Below are 8,206 nucleotides of genomic sequence, written 5' to 3' on the forward strand. Positions count from 1 at the left end.
GGATGTCCCCTCGAGAAAGTTGATTCTGTCCTCGTACCTCGCAGAGCACGACTTTTGTAAACACAGCACGCGAGAAGCATGATTCCGGCTTCGCTCAAAGCGGATGTGCAACGGCCTGAGCACGTGAGTGCATGGAAAGGGAGCAGTTTGACCAGTGCCGAGGTTTTGTTCTGTAGAGAAGTGGCAGTACGGGCAACCATGACAGGCGCTGCAGCGCTCAAATTCAATTTTTTTTTTCTCGACTGAAACAGTTGGTAAAAAGTGATTAGAAAATTTCTAATGAAACGGGCTATTCGATGGTTTGATTTGGTTTATAGGGGTTTAACGTCCCAAAGGTACTTAGGTTATCAGAGACACCGTAGTGAAGGGCTCCGGAAATTTCGACCGCCCGGTGATTTTTAACGTGCACTGACGTCAGACAGTACACGGGTCTCTAGCATTTTTCCTCCACCAAATGCGACTGCCGCGGCCTGGATCGAACCCGCGTCTTCCGGGTCAGCAGCCGAGCGCTATAACCACTGAGCTATCGCGGCGGCGTAAAGCGAACTATTAGAGGAATAGTATTCTGTCGTTTTGCAGTGAGCACCTCAGTATCATATTTTTGCCTGAATACGCTGCGCAATGCATTATTTTGCAACTCTGACATTTTTTTTCTGAGCGTTATTCAGTATAATTTTAGTGTAAAGATTTTAACGAAGTAGTACATGTTATAGCAAGCCAGTGAAAAGATTTATATTGCTCACTAATGTTGCGTGGACTGTTTAAAAAAAGTTCCAATATAAAGCGTTTTGAGCTGAAAAACGAGCTACAAAAAAAGATAAAAACCTTGTGCAGGGAATCTCTTGACAATGATAAAAAATTCAAGGCATATATATATATATATATATATATATATATATATATATATATATATATATATATATATATATATATATATATATATATATATATATATATATATATATATATATATATTGCACAAAAAAAATTGGAGGGCAAAAAGGGAATAAGCTTTTTATTATGAATTTTTTTTACGGAGTCCTACTTTTCGACTAGCCTTGAAAATTCAAAGGGCTGTCACTCGACGGGAAATTTTTTCAGGCCGCTAGATATTAGGTGACATTGACGGTTGAATAAAAAGCCACACATTTTTTGAACGAGATCGAAGAGAGTCGAGCTCAAACATTGGTCCGTTTGGTATGGAATGACCCTAAAGACATATGACTTAAAGGCATTTACCCTGAAGGCCTTCACATTATAGGGGTTTCAGCATTACCGCCATCATTAATAACCCTCATAATTATTTAGTAACGTCCTTTATTATTTCCAACACTTCCCCTATAACTATCACTAACTACTAATGCCTCATCCAGTGTCTGCTTCATTACCTATGATCCCCCGTTACTATCATGTGGTTTACTGATGACATCATTCCAGACGAAGGTGGCGTCATTGGGGTTTTTGGGACCACTACAGCTGCACAACAGCGCTGGGTTTTATTGCCGATGAGCCATATATTGCTTTCGCCTTTAAAACATTATTCGGCCACTGCAATTCATTTATCTTGTACCGTGCCATTGCGAATTGGCAGTTATAGGGAGGAGCAAAGCGTGCTCGTTCACATCGCGCGTCGCTTTCCACTATTATAGTCTGAACTCACGCTGTCATTGGCTCCTGCCTCTTATTCTTCCTGTCCTCAGTGTTGTCATTACTGCCCGTATTCAGCAAATGAGCTCTTTGTAAACCATCAAGCAGCATAGGCCGCCATTTTTGGCGTCCCTGAGTCTGTTGTCAACACCTTGTTTTCTGGCGAAACACGAGCGTTATGCCGATCGTACCGACCACAGCAGGTTCCAGTACGGGTTACCTACCATAGGAAACACAAAAGCTCTCTTGTGCTGGAAGATTGTTTTCGTGAACAAAGACTGTGCTCCGTCTCGCCGTGGGCTGCACTGAACGGAAAGTTATGGCTGGCTCAATAAAATTAGTAGGCCGATTTCTTAAAGCTCTTTACGTATCAGAACGGCGCGTGCCTGACCAACACTTTGGTATCGCAATCCAAGCTATCGCAACTATTCGCAATACACTAAAAATAAGCCAGAAGTTCAGAAAGCAAGAACATGCGTTTAGAAGCATCTGGTCACAGAAAATAAAATTCTTGTATGCTGCAGTACTCCTCCCAATCGTTTCAAAGCAATTTATGCAAATGAGAACCGACGTGTCATTAAACCAGCTGGAAGTCCTCTCTGAACGGCTTTTCCGCGTACAAGCTGCTGTTTCTAGGCGGGGCTAAGTTCCTGCATTTCGTCACGCTTCGTCGCAAGAGCGTGTTTACGTTAAAACTTAAGCTTAATAAGCACCACATTCAAAATAAATACATGGCACGCCTTCTATATACGTTTAATTCGAGGTACTGGAAGTGAAATCACTAATGGTATTTAATGCCCTCATACCGTGCTCATTGACGGTGCGGTTGTCTTTGCCGTGCGATGAAGAAGAAGAAGAAGTGGTGGTGCCGAACGTTCTTTGTTTGAGCTCCTCCACTTTTCTGCAGTTTTTTGCTTTTGTGCGTGAACTGTGTCCTCGTCATCCTTCGGGATGGCGGGAGTACAACCCCTGCGTCCTCCCGTGGTCGCCGTTGACAAGACTGCGGCTCTACCAGGTGGCAACTCTAGTGCTGATGTGGAGCTTCCAGATTCGTCTGATGAATCCACGGTGACAGCGATGGATTCTGACAGTAGCAGCTTCACGCTTGTTGAGTCGCGCCGCCTGAAAAGGAAGTTGCGCCGGACATCGACAGCGGGTGAGTTGCCTACGAGGAATGTTGACCAGCCAGGTCTCTTCTCAGTGGCCTTCGTTCCTACAACGCAGACGGCTAATCTGAACACCATTAACAGACAGCGGCTCACCCAGTTTTTCGATCGTGTTGTTCCGGGACAAGTCTGTGAAGTCAGAATTAATGCATGGAAGAATGTCCTGACAGTAGATGTTACATCTCAGGCATCAGTAGACAAGCTGAAAGAAATTAGCGTCCTCGTGGCATGCCGGTCCGCTCCTATGTTGCTTACGGGAAGTGGACAACCACTGGAGTTATCACTGATGTTGACCCGGAGATAGCTGACAAAGACCTTTGGTCGCTGATTAATTCTACGGCCCGGATTGTTGACATTCATCGTTTCGGGCGCTCCAAGTGTGTCAAACTAGTTTTTGAAACTGACGCTCTGCCATCCCACGTCAAGGTGGGCTATGTGAGGCATCCTGTCCGCCTGTATGTTCCCAAACCTGTTCAGTGCCACAAGTGCAACAAGATAGGTCATGTGAGTGCTGTTTGCAACAATGAGGTATCCTGCCGTCGATGCGGCGGGATGCACCAGCATGACACCTGCACGACGTAGACTATAAAGTGCGCCAACTGCTCGGGTGCCCATGAAGCCACAGCAAAGGACTGCCCTAAGCTGCAAAACGAAAGACTCATCCTGAAAAAGATGGTGAAGGACAATTCAACCCACCAAGAAGCGGCGGCGTGTATTCGTCACCGCAAACATCGTTCCCGGCGGGGTCATCTGGTTCCACACAATTCTAGTCCACCTGCACCACAGTCGCAGGAAGTATCAGCTCAGCCGGCACAGCAGCATTAGCCTAACAACGATAACAAGACGTCTGCGGCCGTGTCCCATGTTACCGCAGTAGCTCAGTCTGATGCGTTTGTGTTACCTTCTTCCTCTGATGCTGAATGGCCTGCTCTGCCATCCAAGGAGATCGCCATGGCAAGACCAAGACCGGTTGCCACTCCTGCTGACACTGTTGGCAAGCCCGAAGGTCAGGATGTGAGCATAATGTTAAAAAAGCTTGTGTGTTCAATGCGCCTGCTGCTTTCCGGCATTAACACGCCAACAGCAAAGATTGTTATGCAGTTTTTGGATGCACTTGAGCCGCTCTTAGCGGTGTTGCAGTAATTCATTATGGCACAACCAAAACCCACCTCATCTGTGCCAATGCACGTGCGCCGTAGTGTAGTGGTGCAATGGAATGCCCGAGGCCTACGAGGTCGTCTGAGTGACTTCCGGCAACGCGTACACAAGTACCGCTTCCCTGTGCTGATTATATGTGAGCCCAACATGCCGTCGCCTTTCCGCCTTTCTGGATACGTGCTGCTGTGATCTCGCACAGAAGACGAAACTAGCAAAGTGTTAGTTTGCATACGCCAAGACATTGCGCACGTCCGCCATGTTCTACAGCCACACAACACAAACCATTACATCTGTGTGACAGTCACGCTAAAAGGACGGGTCTTTTCGATAATCGGTGCCTACATTCCACCTAGAGATGCCATTGATACTTCGTACCTATATTCAGCCATCCAGAGTTGTCCAGCTCCTCATATCATAGTGGGCGATTTTAATGCTCATCACCCTCAGTGGGGCAGAGTTGTTATGAATAACCGAGGCAGGAACCTGTTTGACTTTGTGCACTCCCAGAACTTCATCAATATCAACGATGGTTCACCTACGTTTCTGCGTGGCACGTCGTACAGCAGCTGCTTGGATCTGGCGTTTGTTTCAGCAAGTCTCCAGTTTTACGTCAGCTGGTGCAGTGACGTGGAAACACATGGGAGTGACCCCATTCCAACGTATGTTTGCGTCAAGAGGTACGCACCTACTACTCCGTCTCGCGTGCGATATACAGACTGGCCTGCCTTTAGGTCGTCCGTGGAGATTTCCTGTGTGGACCTCTCAACACCATCTAAAATAGAAGGCCTGATTACGTGCTCTCTCAGTGAGACCATGCGGTATATATGTGCACCTACGCCAGGGTCTACTATTGACGTGGAATTCGAAAGACTACGCGCAGTCCGTCGGCGCGCCGAAAAGAAATGCAGAAGAACCAAATCCACGTATGATCTTGCCCTTTGTCGCCGAGCTCAACGACAAATAAAGCGCCACCTAGCGAGACTAGGGAGACAACGTTGGAGGCAGTTCTGTTCATCGCTGGACCCTCGCAAACCACTGTTGCGTATTTGGCATGTAGCCAGGAGCTTGCGTTCACCCCCGCAGGAACGCTATCCTTTCCATGCCCTGTCTATTTACCAACGCCGTAATAATGTAGAGGCAGCAGAAGAATTCTGCAAAATGGTTGTGGGCACAACTATGGTACCATCAACCAGTTTGGAGGTTTTTGTACCACCTTCACCAGATGACCACTACGACATGCTATTCACGATGCCTGAACTAGAAACTGCTCTTTCCTCGTGTAGGCGTCCATCTGCACCTGGTCCTGACGGGATTTCGTACGCGTCCCTCTCTCACCTTGGCATGGAAGGCCGAACTGTGCTGCTCAGTTACTACAATGATACATGGGCTTCCGGAATCGTTCCAGAACACTGGAAGATCAGCCGCCTGGTTGCACTTTTGAAGCCTGGCAAACCTCCTTATGAGCTTACCTCATACTGGCCAGTTGCACTAGCAAGCTGCGTCGGCAAAGTTATGGAGCGAATGGTGCTGGCGTGGCTCGAATGGTTTTTAGAGCAGAATGCTCTCTATCCGGATAAGATGACCGGGTTCCGGAGGGGACGTTCTTCGATTGACAGCGTATTCGACTTCATATCGACAGTGGAACATGAAAAACGTAGTCGCCGACTCGTCGCTGCTGTCTTCTTGGACATCAAAGGGGCCTACGATAATGTACTTCATGACGCCATCCTTGATGCCCTTGACGACATTGGCGTTGGCGGCCGGATGTATTCGTGGATTGGGAGCTACCTCAACGGCCGGTCTGTTTACATGTCTACGCCTGATGGGGAGACTACCCGTCATCAGGTTTGCCGTGGAGTTCCTCAGGGAGGAGTTCTTAGCCCAACCCTATTTAACGTGGCATTGACTGGACTGGTGAATGAACTTCCCACTAACATTCACATCAGTGCTTATGCTGATGATATCTGCATCTGGGCGTCGGGTTCGACACGTCTGCAAATGCGTGCGAGATTGCAACGTGCCGTGTCATCTACTTCAGGGTACCTACGGCGTGAGGGTTTGCACTTGGCAGCTGAAAAATGTGCTGTGGTCGCATTCACGCGCAAGTCTGTCTGCCACTACCCGGTAACTCTTCAAGGGGTTGCAATACCATACGTCTCCCACCACAGATTTTTGGGCATTATCATTGACCGCGATCTGTCATGGTCGAGGCATATAAACATGCTAAAGAAAAGACTCGCTCTTTTTTGCCATGTGCTTCGCTTTGTGGCAGGCATTAAATGGGGCCCAATGGAGCGCTCCTTGCTTCGACTTTACTATACCCTCTTTATTGGCTACATTCGTTACAGCCTTCCTGTACTCTCTAACATGAGTATTTCCTGCTTGCGGACATTAGAGAGTGTCCAAGCACAGGCGCTTAAGATATGCCTCGGATTACCACGTTGTGCCTCGAACAAAGGCACAATTGAGGAATCTCGTGCGTGCCCAATATCGGTCTACCTGTCACACGAACCACTTCGTGTATATTTACGTGCGCTTACACGGCACCGCTGTCACCCGCTGACGAAGATTTTTGATGAGCGACCAGACAGCAGTTTTTCACGCGCACTGCGCTTCCATCGCTCCGAATTGCCATCAGACTATGCCCTGCCGCATCATTCCTTGCAGCCCCCATGGGTAATGGCTCATCAGTCTGCCTGCATGTCCCTGGCATAATCAAGAAGTCTGCGATGCCGGTTAGCGGACTGAAGCAACTCGCACTTGCCTACATCTTGTCAGAATACCACAAATGTGTGCACGTCTACACGGATGGATCTGCGTCTCCAAATGCATCAACAGCAGCTTTCGCAATCCCTGCACAACAGACAACCCGCAGATTCATTTTGGGACACAAGTCTACTTCAACCGCTGCAGAGCTTGTGGGCCTTCGGGAATCGATTCGCCACATCTGCGGAGAACCGCCTCAAGAGTGGTGCATTTTCACCGACTGTAAACCTGCGCTACATATTTTAGGATGCTTCCTACGCCACACAGCCTACCAAGCTCTGGCTCTTGATATCATTAGTCTCGTATCATTTGCTCAGGGAAACGGCCACCGTATAGTGCTTCAGTGGATCCCCGGACACTGCGGACTCGATGGAAATGAGACCGCCGACGCTGAAGCAAGGAGCGCCTTCAGCAGTGGCCTGCGTACAGCTGTACCGTTCTCTATAGTGGACACAACTTGTCTCCTTGCGGAATTGATGAGGAGGGCGACGGCTAGGTACTGGGCCCTGCCAGACACCCGCCACATCCGCCTTAAACGGCTAGATCCGACGATGACCTTTTCAGTTCCTCGTGGAATACCTCGCCCTATTGCATGCGTTATCCGTAGACTACGTTTAAATGTGGCATTCACGAGCAAATACTTGCACTTAATAGGACAAGCGGACTCCACGGAATGTACCACATGTGGCGTGCTAGAGACTATAGAACTTGTTTTAGTGGCGTGTCCAGCGTATGCACGTGAAAGACTCATACTCGCATCTGCTCTGAAGCCTATGGACACATCGCTCCTCTCTGAGGATTTGATCCTCGGCGCTTGGCCAGATAGTTTTAGAACTGTAAAAGCAACGCGAGCGCTCTCACGCTTTTTGAGCTACACGGACCTTGTCTCGCGTTTGTGATGTAAGAAAGTGTGCCTTTTTTTTTTCATCTGCCTCCTCCCATCATCATTGTCCCCCATCGTGACCTTCTTTTATCTCCTCTTCCCGTCCCCCAGAGCAGAGTAGCAGGCCAGATATTTATTTTTCTGGCCAACCTCTCTGCCTTTTCCTATCAATAAACCCTCTCTCTCTCTCTTGCCGTGTGATTTTGACTCTGTAGGCACCGATAGCGAGCTGGAATCTATACTCGGTTTCAGAGCTTCCTGGCGCTAGCGCAGAAGCTATGGCTGCAATTAGCGAATCAGGGGCCGCATTGCAGTATACCCAAACAGGAAGCTTTTACGCTGAATAACTCTCACAGTGAACCCAGTGTTTTCTAGGAGCATATGTAAAGATCTCTTTATGTTGCTTCTGTCGGCGGCCTGCAACAAAGATCTCTTTTAATGCAAGCTTTACTCAACACGCGCACTATCAAGAACTCAGCGAAGCAACAATTTTGTGAATGTCCATACCAAAAACAAGAAAGCGCACTCCGCCAGTATATAGTTCAATTCCGCGACCGCAAAAGCGTTTTATCTGGATAAAGGACGA

This window comes from Amblyomma americanum, chromosome 1 (assembly GCF_052857255.1).
Source record: "Amblyomma americanum isolate KBUSLIRL-KWMA chromosome 1, ASM5285725v1, whole genome shotgun sequence".
In the NCBI taxonomy this organism is placed as follows: Eukaryota; Metazoa; Arthropoda; class Arachnida; order Ixodida; family Ixodidae; genus Amblyomma; species Amblyomma americanum.